The sequence below is a fragment of the Leopardus geoffroyi genome, chromosome B4 (assembly GCF_018350155.1).
Source record: "Leopardus geoffroyi isolate Oge1 chromosome B4, O.geoffroyi_Oge1_pat1.0, whole genome shotgun sequence".
In the NCBI taxonomy this organism is placed as follows: Eukaryota; Metazoa; Chordata; class Mammalia; order Carnivora; family Felidae; genus Leopardus; species Leopardus geoffroyi.
In genome coordinates this window covers 93,601,516-93,617,919 of record NC_059341.1, presented here as the reverse complement: position 1 = coordinate 93,617,919, position 16,404 = coordinate 93,601,516, and positions in this window count along the sequence as shown.

Below are 16,404 nucleotides of genomic sequence, written 5' to 3'. Positions count from 1 at the left end.
GATGTTGGAGATTAACCACTTATCAGATACATGGTTGGCAAATATTTTCTCCCATTTTATAGATTGCCTTTTCACTCTATTGACTATTTTGCTGTGCAAAAGATTTTCAGTTTGATGTAATCCCACTTATCTATTTTTGCTTTCGTTGTTTTTCGTGTCATATCCAAGAAATTGTTGCCAAGACCAAGGTCATGAAGCTTTCCCCCTATATTTTCTTCTAGAAGTTTCAGTTTCAGGTCTAATGTTTATGTCTTTAATTCATTTTGAGTTTATTTTTGTGTATGGTGTAAGATAGTGGTCCAGTTTCACTCTCTTGCATGTGACTATCCAATTTTCTCAACATCATTTGTTGAGGAGACTATCATTCTCCATTGTGTATTCTTGGACATTCTTGTTGAGGATCAGTTGATCATCCGCATGGGTTAATTTGGGGTTCTCTCTTCTGTTTTATTGTTCTATATGTCTGTCTTTATGCCAAGACCACACTGTTTTGACTACCATAGCTTTATAATTTTTGAAATCAGAAAGTGTGATGCTATGTCTGTTCCTTTTCAAGATTGTTTTGACTATTTAGGTTCATTTGTGGTCCCATATCAATTTCAGGAGTGTTTTTTCTATATCTGTAAAATATGCCACTGGGATTTAAATAGAGATTGCATTCAATCTATAGATTGCTTTGAGTAGCATGGCCATTTTACCAATAAGTCTTCCAATTCATGAACACATGATGTTTTGCCATTAATTTGTGTCTCTTAATTTTTTTTAGCAGTATTTTATAGTTTTCAGTGTACAAGTCTTTAATTTCTTTGGTTAAATTTGTTCCTATGTATTTTATTTATTTATTTTTGATACTCTTGTAAATGGGATTATTTTCTTAATTTCTTTTCTGGATTGCTTATTATTAGTATATCAAAATGCAATGGATTTTTGTATGTTAATTTTTTTTATCCTGCAACTTTGCTGAATTTATTAGTTCTAATAGGTTTTTTTTTTTTTTTTTTTTTTTTTTTTTTGGTGCAGCTTTTAGAGTTTTCTACATATAAGGTCCTGTCTTATGCAGAGATAATTTTACTTTCTTTCTAATTTAAATGTGTTTTTCTTTTTCTAGCCTAATTATTTTGCCTAGGCCTTTCTTTTTTTTTTTTTTTTATTTAAATTTTTTTTTTTTCAACGTTTATTTTATTTTTGGGACAGAGAGAGACAGAGCATGAACGGGGGAGGGGCAGAGAGAGAGGGAGACACAGAATCGGAAACAGGCTCCAGGCTCTGAGCCATCAGCCCAGAGCCCGACGCGGGGCTCGAACTCCCGGACCGCGAGATTGTGACCTGGCTGAAGTCGGACGCTTAACCGACTGCGCCACCCAGGCGCCCCATTGCCTAGGCCTTTCAATACTGTGTTGAATAGAAATGGCAGAAGTGGGCATCCTTGCCTTTAACCTAATCTTGGAAAAAAGCTTTTAATTTTTTACTTGTGGGTATGATGTTAGCGATGGGCTGTTTTATACATGGTACTTTTATGCTGAGGTAATTTCATGCTATTTACAGTTTTTTTTTTTAATATTTTTTTCATGAAGAGGTGTTGAATATGTCAAATGATTTTTGCATCTTTTGAGTTATGTTGTGTTTTTTAACCTTTGTTCTGTTAATGTGGTGTATCACATTGATTAGTTTTTGTATGTTGAACCATACTTGCATCCCAGGAACAAACCCCACTTGGTCCTGGTATATGATCCTTCTTAAGTGCTGTTGAATTTGATTCGCTTGTATTTTGCTAAAGACTTTTGCATCTATATTCATTAGGGACGTTGGTCTGTAGTTTATAGTGTCTTCTGGCTTTGGTATCAGAGTAATGCTGGCCTTATAAAATTAAGTTGGAAACATCCCCCCCTCTTCAATTTTTTGGAAGACTTTAAGAAGGATTGATAGGGGTGCCTGGGTGGCTCAGTCGGTTAAGCATCCGACTTCGGCTCAGGTCATGATCTCGCGGTCCATGAGTTCGAGCCCCGCATCAGGCTCTGTGCTGACAGCTCAGAGCCTGGAGCCTGTTTCTGATTCTGTGTCTCCCTCTCTTTCTGACCCTCCCCCGTTCATGCTGTTTCTCCCTGTCTCAAAAATAAATAAACGTTAAAAAAAATTAAAAAAAAAAAAAAGGATTGATATTAATTCTGCAAATGTTTGGTACAGTTCGCCACTGAAGCCATCTGGTCCTGGGGTTTTTCTTTTTTGGAAGGTTTTTGATTACTGATTTAATCTCTTTACTAGTTGTAGGTATGTTCAGATTTTTTATTTATGATGCAGTCTTGATAGGTTATACATCTAGGTATTTATCCATTTCTTCTCAATTATCCATTTTTTTTGGCATATAATTATTCATAGTAGTCTCTTATAATCCTTTTTTTATTTTGGTGTCATCAGTTGTAATGTTTCCTCTTTCATGTTTGATTTGTTTGTCTTCTCTCTTTTATTTGTAGTTAGTTTAGCTAAAGGCTTGTAAATTTTGTTGATCTTTTCAAAAAGCCAACTCTTAGTTTTATTGTTTTCTATTTTCTATTTCATTTATTTCTGCATTAATCTTTATTATTCCTTCTGCTAACTTTAGGCTTATTTTGTTCTTCTTTTTCTATTTCCTTGAACTGTAGAGTTAGGTCCTATTTGAAAGCCTTTTTGTTAATTTAAGTATCACTATAAAATTTCCTTGTAGTACTTCTTTTGATGCATCCCGAAAGTTTTGGTATGTTGTGTTTTCTTTTTCATTTATCTCAAGATATTTTCCAAGTTCCTTTTTGACTTCTTCTATGACCCGTTGATTGTTCAAGAGTAGGTTGTTTAATTTTCACATATTTATGATTTTTTTCCAGTGTTCCTACTGTTATTCCATTTTATTCCACTGTGGTTGGAAAAGATACTTTGTATAATTTCAACCTTTTTAAGTTTTTTTAGACTGGTTTGGTGAACTGACATGTGAGCCATCCTGGAATATGTTGCATATGCTTGGAACATGTATCTTGCTGCTTTTGAGTGAAGCATTCTGTATATGTTTATTAGGTCCATTTGGTCTACATTGTTCATGTACTCTGTTTCCTTATTGGCCTTCTGTCTGGATTTCTATCCATTATTGAAAGTGGAGTATTGAAATCTCCTGTTATATATTTATCATATATATATATATATATTTATCATATATATATTTATCATATATATATATTTGATCTTATGTTGGGTGTATATATATTTGTTACATATTCCTGGTGATTTGACCCTTTTTTTGTTATATATTTGTCTTTTGTGGAAGTTTTTAATTTAAAATATATTTTGTCTAACAATCTCCTCTCTCTTCTGATTAGTATTTGCATGGGATATCTTTTTCTACTCTTTACTATCAGCCTATGTGCGTCTTTAAATCTAAAGTGAGCCTCTTGTGGATAACCTATAATTTTGCTTTCTTAAAAACCATTCAGCCACTCTGTCATATATATATATATATATATATATATATATATATATATATATATAAATTTTTAAATATACATATAACATTTATTTGTTTTTGAGCATCCCAAACACATTGTGCTGTGCTCTCAGCACAGAGCCCAATGTGGTGCTCGATCTCACAAACTATGAGATCATGACCTGAACTGAAACCAAGAATTGAATTTTTAATCAACTGAGCCACCCAGGCACCCCACACTTTATGTCTTTTGATTGGGAAGTTTAACTAACTTATATTTCAAGTAATTGTTGATAAGAAGAACTTATTACTGACATTTAAAAAATTATTTTCTATCTGTCTTATAGTTTCTGGTTAAGGAATGTGATATGCTCCCTTCTACACCTAACATTCAGATCACCAGTCTAGTTCTGGGACCCACACCTTAGGAGAGGCAATTTTGTCAGTGAAGAAAAATATCCCAATATGATAAAAGAAAGATCTGCAAATCATGATATTATAAAGAAAGGTTGAAAACACTGATAATATTTTTCCTGGAGAAAAAAAAAATATTTGCAGAGTATTCTAGTTGTCTTCAAATATTTGAAATTTGGAGTAGAATTTTAATTTTCCTCTATACAGATCTTCCCTAACTTATGATGAGGTTACTTCCCAATAAACCCACTGTAAGTTCAACGTATTGTAAGTCAAAAATGCATTTAATTCACTTAACCTACCAAAGAAAAATACACCTAACCTACCAAATGTCACAGTTTAGCCTAGCCTCCCTCACACATACTCGGCATACTTACATTAGCCTACATTTGGGCAAAATAATCTAACATAAAGCCTATTATATAATGAAGTGTTGAATATATCAATGTATTGAATACGGACAGTGAAGAACAGAATGGTTGTATGGGGACAGAATGTTGGTTGTTTACCATCACGATCACATGGCTGACTGGGAGCCACATTGCTGCCACTGCCCAGCATCATGAGAGAATATTATAACACATATTGCTAGCCTGAGAAAATTCAAAATTCAAAAATTCAAAGTACGGTTTCTATTGAATGTGTATTGCTTTTGCACCATCGTAAAATTGAAAAATCGTAAGTGGAACCATCATAAGTCAGGGACCATCTGTAGTAGCAAGTGTGAGTATTCAAGTAAATGGGCTGAATAAATAGGGGAATTGATTTTGGTTTAATATATGGGAGAAATTTCATTCTGTCTCTCAAAATGGCACGAGCTACTTCTTGAGAGAATATGCTTCTTATCCCTGGATGCTCCAAATATTGAGAGCCACTTATAAGAGATTTTGTAAGAAGGGATCATTAAATAAAGGGTCGAATTAAGTGGCTTCCGTTCCTTTTATCTCAGAGGTTATGCTTCTAAGAATTGTCAGATTTCTCAGTTTTCTAAATTATGCTTTTCCACACTTCAATTTGTTTAAATCAAGACCTGCTAGTGATTACAGAGCAATATCTATGCGCTTGTTCCAATGGCAAGTTTTGCAAACCCTCAGCAGAATCAATTTGGATTCAGGCTGACCCTGTGCTCCTCTTGTGCAATCGAATTCATACGCAGACAGTGGTAAGCTAACAATGGAGCAACACAGACAGTTGCAGCTCCTCTTGGGGAATAGGGGATGTGCCACCAAACAGGTGGCTTCAATTAATAGAGCTGCTGCCACCAGGGGAAAACAGAGGGAAATAAACCACCAAGGAAATGACTGCAGGTAGATGGGGTCAGTCTTGGAGTCCTCTGGAACATGGCCAGAGAACACAGTCCCACTAGGCCAGCACAGCAGCAAAGATTAAGTGAAAATAGAGGCAATAAAGCACTGGGTATTCTGTAGGTGTATCTGTGACAAAACTTATTTCCCTTTCAAGCTTTAAAGCACAGTTAAAAAAAAGAAATACAGAGGAAGAGGTTGCTTCTTAATGAGACAACAGCAGAGCTGCGCTTGAGATAGTGACTTCCAAATTGTGAGTGAGCCTGTAAAACCCTGAGCACAGTCCATCCGACTACACTCAGTCTGTTGGCAGTGCGCTTTGGAGCCTTCCTGCCCCCATGCCTGCTGGAGCCCACATCTGATTCATCTGCTGAAGTTAGCCTCCAATACCACCTCCCTCTTTTCTTAAGTACAACGACAGCGGGAATGTTCTCTTAGAATGGTCCAGGAACAGGCTGTTTTGAAAGCATTAGGAGTTGATTTTAAAAGAATGGCAAGGAATGGTCAAGGAGGAAGACATATGAGAACATCTTTGGTTGGCAGCGGCTTTAATTTGGTCTGTGTTAATGCAGTCTTCTTCAGAATCTCTGATCACAGTTGCATTTCCAAAAATCCAGATCCTGCACAACCAAAGCACACAAGGGCATTGTCTTAGTCCATTTGGGCTGCTCTAACCAAAAGCCATAGACTGGTTGGCTTATAAACCGACATTTATTTCTCACAGTGCTGGAGGCTGAAGTCTAAGATCAGGTGCCAGCATGGTCAAGTTCTGGTGATCTGGCTCATAGCTGGTACCCTCTCATTGTGTGGAAATAGGCCACAAATATCTCATGTGGTGAAAAAGGGTGAGAGATCTCTCTGGAGCTTCTTTCATAAGGCACCAAACTCATTAATGAGGGCTCCATCCTCATGACTTAAATATCTTCCAAACGTCCCTACTTCCTAATATCATTATGTTGGAGGCTAGGATTTCAACATATCAATTTGGGGGAGAGGGGGACAAACATTTAGCCCATAGTAGAGATGGTGACACAGGGCCTATGTCAAGCAGTTGTCCCTGTCTCCCTTCAAAAATGAGAAATCATTAACAAGCCATGACCCCACAAGCTGTTCTGCCAAGTAAGTACCTTCTCTATTGTTTGTGATTAATATTACCAAAAAAAAAAAAAAAAAATCTGTGACCCTGTAAGTAAAATGCTGAGTTACCTTCCAAGTCAGATGGCTCCTCACTTACTCTTTGCTGTAAGTAAACCTTGTGCTGCTGCAGAGGAAACATGGGAAGGTCCGGACACCATGTGGTTAGTGTCACCACAAAGCCATGATGGGTGCTTCCATGATCTCAGGGGGCCTAAGATGCAGTATTTCACTCCTGTCTAATGTTCTTTCCGTGGAACCTGAGTCGTCAGGGACATCCCTTTGAAAAATTGATTAGCAAGCACAATAGTTTAGGTTCCAGGATATAAGAATTTCTGATCACTTGTATTGGGATACTTAGGAAAAGTAGAACGTAAAGATTGAGAATAGAAAATAATAGAGAAACAAAGTTTTGGGGGAGTATCAGAATTTTATGGGAGAGATTCAGGAAGACAAGGAAACAAACTAGGCCTGAGTTGTCCATAGTCTAGTACAGAAGTCCTCAAAGAAGTGAGGACGGAGAGAGCATGAAATTTAACTGGCAAGATACTGCCCAAATGAGAAGGCCCCCCACCATCTGAAGTAAAACTGACTTTCCATATTCTAATCACAATGAAAGGGGAGTTCCATGACACCAAGAGACAGCAACCAAAGGGTTTGCTTGTTTGTTTTTCTGGCTTATTTCCTTGACCATTTATTTACTATAAAAGCAATGCTAAGCTAAAGCCAGATGTTATGCCTCCTGCTTCCATCCTGGTTCAAAAGTGACATCTAGCCACTCTCTCCCCCTTTTCCTAGTAGAATCACAAGAGGCAAAGTAACACAGTCTCCAAAAAGACTTTGCACTAGAATTTGTCTGAATTTGTCATTTTCTCCTCCCTCAGTATGGCCCATCTTCTCAGAAGAGGCACTCAGGCCTTGGATAATTTTTTTTTTATGTTTATTTATTTTTGAGAGAGACAGAGCATGAGCAGGGGAGGAGCAGAGAGAGAGAGAGACACAGAATCCAAAGCAGGTTCCAGGCTTTGAGCTGTCAGCACAGCCAAATGTGGGGCTCGAACTCACAGCCGTGAGATTGTGACCTGGGCCAAAGTCGGACGCCCTACCCACTGAGCCACTCAAGCTCCCCTTGGATAATTTCCTTAAGAATAACAGATGATAGCCACACCTTACTATTTTTATGAGCTTCTCAGGAGAAAGAAGAAAAACACTGCATACAGAATATGAGGAGATCTTTAAGATCATAAGATAATGCTGCTTTATTTTTCAATTATAGAAACCTACCACATGCCCATAGTGTAATATTTTGAAAATGTAGAAAAGCATAGAAGTAAATAAAAATTACGCATAACTCCATCATTTAAGAGGAATCCCCAGAGAGTTGAGTCCTGATCAAGGCCTGTTTCTATTTGCCCTTAACCTAAGAATGATTTTTACATATTTAAAGAGTCGTAAATAACCACCACCATCTCACATAGAGGAACATGAAACAGAGGCCTTATGTGGCCCACAAAGCCTAAAATATTTACTGTCTAGCTCTTTACAGAAAAAAATTTGCTGACCCTTGATCCAGAAGTAATCACCATCATTTTGGTACTTTTTTTTTTTTTCTATCTCTATTGAATATCTGTACGGATTCTTAAAAACTGTGCTATTATTCTACATAGATTTGTATTTTGCTTTTTCCCCTCACTTTAGTATAGCATCATGAGCATTTTTCCATGTCACTAATCATTTAAAGATTGGTTCCATTGTAATTATGCAAGCCAAACATAAATAACTACCTTTATGGATCAGGACTCTTAGCAGTTAGTCCTATTTCTCCTAGAGTTCAAAATTTTCCGAGGATGAGCATCCGTTCATCTTTTAAAAATTACTTTTAAAATTCACCATCTTAGCCATTTTTAAGTGTACAGGTCAGCGGCACTAAGTACATTCACACTGTTGTGCGATCATCTCCAGCATCCGTCTCCAGAACTCTTCATCTTGTAGAACCCAAACTCTGTCAACTAATCAGTAACTCTTCACTCTCTTCTTCCCTCTGAAAACATGATTTTTAATAGCCGTATACTATTTATCTTGGTTTTATACTTTTTGATTCTTTTCATTTGGTATCTCTCTATCAATGTTGGAAATCAAAGTTGTTTTGAGCCTTGCTTTTTGAGGTGATGAAAAGAAAGTAACACAAGTATTCTAGAACCGTCAACAGTGCTTATGGCAGCAAACTTTAAAAATTTGGTTCATGCTAAATGATCATAATACAACTAAAGGGTAGCTGAGGATTTAATAGAAAATTTTAGAAAGGGGGTTAAAATTCTGGCCCTGTGATATGCTGACTTGAGACTCAGAAATAGTTAACCACTGAGTCTCAGTGTTCTTATCTGAAAACCAAGGGCAATGAAACAGATAGGTTTGATGTGATGTTTAAATGAGATAAAGTACTTAACAATCATTTTAAATAACGTGATGCAAATATTAGTTATGCTGTAAAGACATTTGATATCAAGCAAGGTGGTCATTTATTGGAGAAATATTTTAAATGGATATTTTTTTAGTAGCAAGGTCACTACATTGAAATAATAAGGAACAAAGGACAATTTCAGAAATGACTTTTGAGCAGCTCAATTTTTCCCTGGAAATTTACCATTGTCCTGGGAATATCACATGGTTCAAAAGCTGAACACTTCTGCATGACATTTAATTAAAATGCAGCCTGAACATGCTATGTGAAGAATTTTAAATAGTCTTGCTCAATATAAAATATATCCCAAATCAGCATATTATGTCTTTTTTTTTTTTTTTTTTTTTTACTAATAGTTTCCCCGTTGGGATATATTTGACAGTCAATCTGTGAGAGAGATAGATTAGAATTTTGTAATTTTGAAATGCTTCTTAATATACTATCTCTGTTTTGTGATAAATTTATCATTACTGCCCATCCCATTTGCAATGGCTTAGGAGATGAATATCTCTTTAAAATATTGCCAAACTCTATAACTTGAGTTCTCAAGTTTTCATGGACATAACATAGAATAAAATAATCTAAAAATTTCACAGGTACTACTCTTTGAAAGCTTCCTCTATATAGACAAAGTCAAGTGGAAATATCTATCTATCTATCTATCTATCTATCTATCTATCTATCTATATATATATATAAATACATACACACACAAAGAACTTTTTGTTAAATATTAAACATTACCTAGATTGTTAATTATCCACATTAATTCCCACTGTTAATAAAGTGCACCAGATAATTGTACAATTCAGCTTCTCTCTATGGGTTCTTGTTTCTACACAGCAATGCAGAAATTAGAAATCAGGAATCAGGTAGTGACAAAGGCCATTCAGAGTGCTGAGTGTAAAAGACACGAAACCAAGTTTGTGGGTCGTCAAGTTTTTATCATTTCTATTGGAAAAAATTAAAAATATAGATCACAAACATAACCATATGTAACTGAATATTTATAAGAAGCTCCAAAAAGTAAGGGGTCGCTGAAGCTTCAGCCTCCTGGTAAATCCATCCCTGCCCAGGTAGATTGGAAAGGGGGGGCTTTTTCTCCTGGGGGGCCTTTCCTTTCTTTCCACCTGCCTTCTGCATTAGTGTAAAGAATCCAGATGGGTAATACTGTAGAGACAAACAAATGTCATGTTTATTATCAGAAACCTCAATAGTGTGCTCATTGAAGAGTTAGCCGTCCTGCTGAAGCAAATGTTTCTACGATTTCAGGCTATGGTTGGGGAACAGAAGGCCAACTAAAAATTCATACCAACTGCACAAATAGAACTTGGATGCAAGAGACGTTTCGTGGTTTCTTTCAATGCAGATAGGAGAATCTGTCAGCCCACAGATTTACCACCAATGCTTGAGCTAATTTCTTATATCACGTGCAAATGCGACAGTACTGGAAGGATATTAAGATAACTGTTGGTAGCTTGCTGCATACATGCTTGTGGCCTCTGTTAGGAGCACGTCAAGTTGACCTTTTTAGGAAAATGATGTCTGGCTTGTTGGGTGGATTAGCTTCCACCCTCACTCTGCAGCAAAGGGAGTTTCAGAGAGCTATTTGGGTGACAAATTGCAGAGATAAGATGGCATTTCTTTTCTGTCTGGTTGACAATGTGCTGAGTGGCAGTCTGATTGTGTGATGATAGCTAGGAGGCTCTAAATAGCAAGCTATTCTCCTTTGAAGCACGTATAGCTGGTTTAGACATAAAATGACCAGAGTTATAGAAGCAAAGGAGAGGAGTTACATAAGGAAATGAGACAACTTGTTAATAACTTTAAAACTAATAAACATATAGAAATTTTGCTGAAAGCTATATTTTTTAAATAATTTCATTTGTTTACCATTAAATTTTTGGTGGTAGATATCCAAAATATGGATGTTTTGGTTCAGGTCATGCTTCCATGGTTCGTGGGATCAAGCCCTGTGTCGGGCTCTGCACTGACAGCATGGAGCCTGCTTGGAATTCTTTCTGTCTCCTGCTCCCCATCTCTGTCTCTGTCTCTCTCTGTCTCTGTCTCTTTCTCTCTCTCAAGATAAATAAGCCTAAAACATTATTTTTCTTCAACTTCGTAGTTCTTTCCAAATAAATTCTGGCCTTCATAAACACCATTATCTAAAGTGCCATGTCATTATTCCATCAAAATCACTCACTCAAACAGGGCTTGGAGCTATGCTTGGCATTGTATAAAAGAGATGTCAACAACAACAACAACAACAACAGTAAATTAAGCAGTTTGTCTTCCCACATCTTCTGTCTTCCCTATTAGCTTCATTATTTATTTCTTTCTCCTGGTGTTCATACTCCTCTACTCCCCTACCTGTCATCACTGTCCTCGCCCAACTGTGTTCTGCTATAGTGTCAGCTGTTAAGGTATTTGTTTGTTAAAGAGTAAGCCTAATTCTCCAATGTGGTACTTAGTAAAATTGGCTAGGCCTTTGCAATGTGAAAAATTAAACTTTAGTGGAATGACAGGCAGTAGGATTTGAACTTGAAGAAAAGATTCCCTTAGTTTCCTCTTAATGGAACCATGAGATTAACTTCTTGCTTTACTCTCTAGTGAGCCTAATTCTAGAGAGAGCCTTTTAGGAGGAAAAAACTCTAACACAAACAGTAAAATAGACTTCATATTGACAGAGGCAGTCAGGCTCCAAGTCGATGGAAGAACTAGTCTTTCAGAATTGGAAGGGTCCTTTGAGTTAAAAACCTGAATTTTCCTCATCATAAAATTGAGCCTTAGGGAAGGTTCGTGAATTGCATATTATCATTCAAATCCTGTGTTAGTAAATTTGGTACTAGAATTCAGAAAATTTCTAGTCCAGTGCTGTTTTTATCAACCATATATGTCATGCCACATCCAAAAAAATATGTAAATCCAACAAAACACAAGTAGAGCATGTCCTAATGTTTTCATTTTTAGTATGTACTAACAATTATAAGACAGGGCAATCACGTTTTCTGAATGTATTGGGGAGAGGTGGAGAGACAGAAATGAGTAAGCTTTAGAAACAGAGTAGGGTCATCCTTCTTGAAACCAGGATGGGAAGGGTATGTAGGGAACATGAGAGTGGATATAGATGAAGGATGAAATTGTCTCTTCACCTGTCACTCAAATCTCAATCTTCTTTCCTACCTTTATCAAGGTAAGTCAAGCTGATAACCAAAGGTCGTGTTGAATACATGCCTTTTCCATTTTATCATCAGCGTAAGTAAAGGAAGGGAATAGCCAATGACTTTTAGCTGAGGCACATTTATGAGCTTTTATCAGAGAAGGAAAAATTTCGCTTGACCTAGACTTGGTGTTAGCAAGGAGACAATTGGTCTCTCAAGTACTTCTAAAATATTCCTTACAGAGACCAATGCAGGGAATTTAACCATTAACTCAATACCTTTATGCTTGGAAGAGCAGCTCATTATTTATAGCAAATGCCATTGGTGCCCCATCCATATCTCCTACGCCTTGCATGCTTGCATGCAAGCTGGACTTCCAGCCACCAGTTCCTGCATGTCTATTCCTGAGGGCTTGTTCTGACTACTAAAGCTGAATTTGCCTCCATATGGTAGACAGATATGCCGGGGAATTAATGCTCCCTGGGAGCATCAACTAATGAACAATAGGAATTGATGTATAAACACCCTAGCTTCATTACCCTTGAGGCACATGTTTTCTTTTGTTTTGTAAAGTTTCCCACAGTTGTAGCTGGCTTGATAATGTGCCTTTTATTGGCAGCCTTCCGTTCTCTGTCTCACTTCCCTAAACTTACTGATGTTTCTTTCAATTCTGAAAAGAACTACTTGCACCCTAATCCTTGTCTCAGAGTCTACTTTTGAGGAAACCCAAATGGAAATATCAGAATTCTCACTGTGTTAGCAATGGGGTCTCACAACAACCTTCAGGAGAATACACCCACATCAGACCTACAGTTGCAAGAAACAGCAAGCCTAGTTTCAGTAACTTTTTAAAAAACAAGGGTTTACTTTGCTGAGGGTTTTTATAATAAATGGATGTTGTATTTTGTCAAATGCTTTTTCTGCGTCTATTGAAAGGATCATACGGCTCATATCCTTTCTTTTATTAATGTATCATGTCGATTGATTTATGTAAATATTGAACCACCCAGGAATAAATCCCCCTTGATTGTGGTGAATGATTCTTTTAATGTACTGGTGGATTTGATTTGCTAGTGTTTTACTGAGAATTTTTGCAGCCGTGTTCATCAGCGATATTGTCCTCTAGTTTTCTTTTTTAGTGGCATGTTTGTCTGGTCTTGGTATCAAGGTAATACTTTTCTACACACCAATAATAAGGCAGCAGAAAGAGAAACCAAGGAATCAATCCCATTTACAAGTGCACCCAAAGCCATAAAATACCTAGGAATAAACCTAACCAAAGAGGTAAAAGATCTGTACTCTGAAAACCATACAAGGCTAATGAAAGAAACTGAAGAGGACACAAAGTACTAGAAAAATATCCTATGCTCATGGATTAAAAGAACAAAAGTTGTTAAAACGCCTATAGTACCCAAAGCAATCTACACATTTAATGCAGTCCCTATCAAAATCCACCAGTATTTTTCACAGAGCTAGAGCAGACAGTCCTCTAAAATTTGTATGGAACCACAAAAGACCCCAAATAGCCAAAGCCATCTTGAAAAAGAAAAGCAAAGCTAGAGGCATCACAATTCTGGACTTCAAGTTATATTACAAAGCTGTAGTGATCAAGACACAATGGTACTGGCAAAAAATAAACATATATATCAACAGAACAGAACCCACAACTATATGGTCAATTAATCTTTGACAAAGCAGGAAAGAATATCCAGTGGAAACAAAAGTCTCCTCAGCAAATGGTGTTTGGAAAACTGGACAGCAACGTGCAAAAGAATGAAACTGGACCACTTGCTTACACCATACACAAAAATAAGTGCAAAATGGGTTAAAGACTTAAATGTGAGAGAGGAAACCATTAAAATCCTAGAGGAGAACACAGGCAGCATTCTCTTTAACATTGACTATAGCAATTTCTTCCTAGATCGGTCTCCTGAGGCAAGGGAAATAAAAGCAAAAATAAACTATTGGGACTCCATCAAAGTAAAAAGATTCTGCACAATGAAAGAAATAAAGGAAACTGGAAGGCAACCTATGGAATGGGAAAAGATATTTATAAATGACATATCTGATAAAAGGTTAGTATCCAAAATATATAAAGAGCTATAAAACTGAAACCCCCCCAAAACAAATAATCCAGTGAAAAAATAGGAAGAAGACATGAATAGACATTTTTCCAAAGAAGACATACAGATGGCCAACAGACACATGAAAAGATGTTCAACATCACTCAGCATTAGGGAAACACAAATCAAAACTACAAAATGACAATATCACCTCATACCAGTTAGAATAGCTAAAATTCACAACACGAGAAACAAGAAGTCTTGGTAAGGATGTGGAGAAAGGGGAACCCTCTCACACTGTTGATGGGAATGCAAACTGGTACAGACACTCTGGAAAACAGTATGGAGTTTCCTCAAAAAGTTAAGAGTAACCAGGCACCAGGGTGCCTCAGTGGCTCAGTCAGTTGGGCATCTGACTACAGCTCAGGTCATAAGCTCATGGTTTGTGAACTCAACCTCCACGTTGGGCTGTGTGCTGACAACTCAGAGCCTGGAGCCTGCTTCAGGTTCTGTATCTCCCTCTCTCTCTGCCCCTCCCCCACTAATGCTCTTTCAAAAATGAATAAACATTTAAAAAAAATTTTTTTTTTTGAAGAACACCCAGGCACCTGGGTGGTTCATTCGGTTAAGCGTTAAGGTCTTGATCTCAGGGTTGTGAGTTCAAGCTTTGCATTGGGCTCTGCACTGGGCATGAAGTCTACTTAAAAAAAAAAAAAGGTGATCCCAAAAGTAGAACTACCCTACAATCATGCAATTGCACTACTAGATTTTTATCCAAAGGATACAAAAATACTGATTAGAAGGGATACATGCACCCTGATGTTTATAGCGGCATTATCAACAATAGCCAGATTATGGGCAAAGCCCAAATGTCCATCAACTGATGAATGGATAAAAATATGGTACACACACACAGGAATATTACTCAGCCATAAAAAAGAAGGAAACCTTGCCATTTGCAATGATGTGGAGGGAGCTAGAGAGTATTATGCTAAGTGAAACAAGTCAGTCAGAGAAAGACAAATACCATATAATTTCACTAATATGTGGAATTTAAGGAACAAATGTAAAAACATAGGGAGGAAAAGGAGAGGCAAACCAAGAAATGGACTCTTAACTACATAGAACAAGCTTATGATTACCAGAGGGGAGGTGGGCAGGGGGATGGACTAAATGGGTGATGGGGATTAAGGAGGGCATTTGTGGTGAGTACAGGGAATTGTAGGTAAGTGTTGAAACACTAAACTCTACACCTGAAACTAATATTACACTGTATGTTAACTAACTGGAATTTAAATAAAAACTTACAGGAAAAAAATAAGGGTTGATTTTTTTCTATTACAAAAATTCCAGTAGAAGACTGTTCAGAGTAGGTTCAGCTGTTTGATCCCATCAAGGAACTATATCCTTTCTATCGTTTTGCTTTGTCATCTTTAACTATCATCCTTAGGCTTTTTGTTCATGTCAAAAAAAAGCTGTTGTACTGCAAAACCAGAGCCATGTTCCAGACAAACAGGAAGAGAGGTCAAAGTTTTCATTTTCAGAGAGCTTTATCTTTTTAGTCTGCCAAAGGAGTCCTCTCTAGGCTTCTTCACACCTCGTTAGCTGAACTACAACGTGCCCATCAACAACTAATCACATCCCAAAAGAATAAGATTAGGATGCTTGGTTTAGATCAGTCATGGTTCATTCCTGAGAAGGTCTCTCTTTACACAAAACAGGAGTCTGTTACCTGAGAAGATAAGGTGGGAGTGCATAGGTAGGCAACAGCAACATCTCCCACATCACCTCCCCAAATCAGTGTTTGTCAGCATCATGATAAATATTTCAGCTTCCTATTTCCATGTGACCCATTCTAACCCAATGGCACATCAACAGACACACTCAGGGTCATAGGAATATAGAAGTGGGGGGCGGGTAGCTTTAATGTGCCTTTCTTAAAGTCTGTCTCCTATTCTTTATTGAGTCCTAGGTAACTTTAGAAACTATATTTATAATTCAGTCTAGGCAAATACAACTCTTTCTATAGCCTGAAAACTGCAGTCATACTCATTAACAACTGCTTATAAAAGGGACTCTGCTCAGATAAGGGACTCTGCTCAGATAAGAGCACTGTTTTTTTTTCCAGATATGAGAAGAGATTCTAAACAATAAAGCTACTTAGAAAAAAACTTGATAAATGAAATTGAAAGCTGAAAACATTCATTACAACAAAATTTCAGTCTCTATTTTGTTACCATGAAAGTGTCCCTGCAAAGATGTCTTATAAGAAGCCCCTTTGGGTAAAGGAGTCTCATCAACAAATTGTGTTGGGAAAACTGGATATCCACATGTAAAAGAATGAAATTGGACCTTTGCCTTACACCATACACACAAACTCAAAATGGATTAAAGACTTTGGGGTGCCTTGGTGACAGTG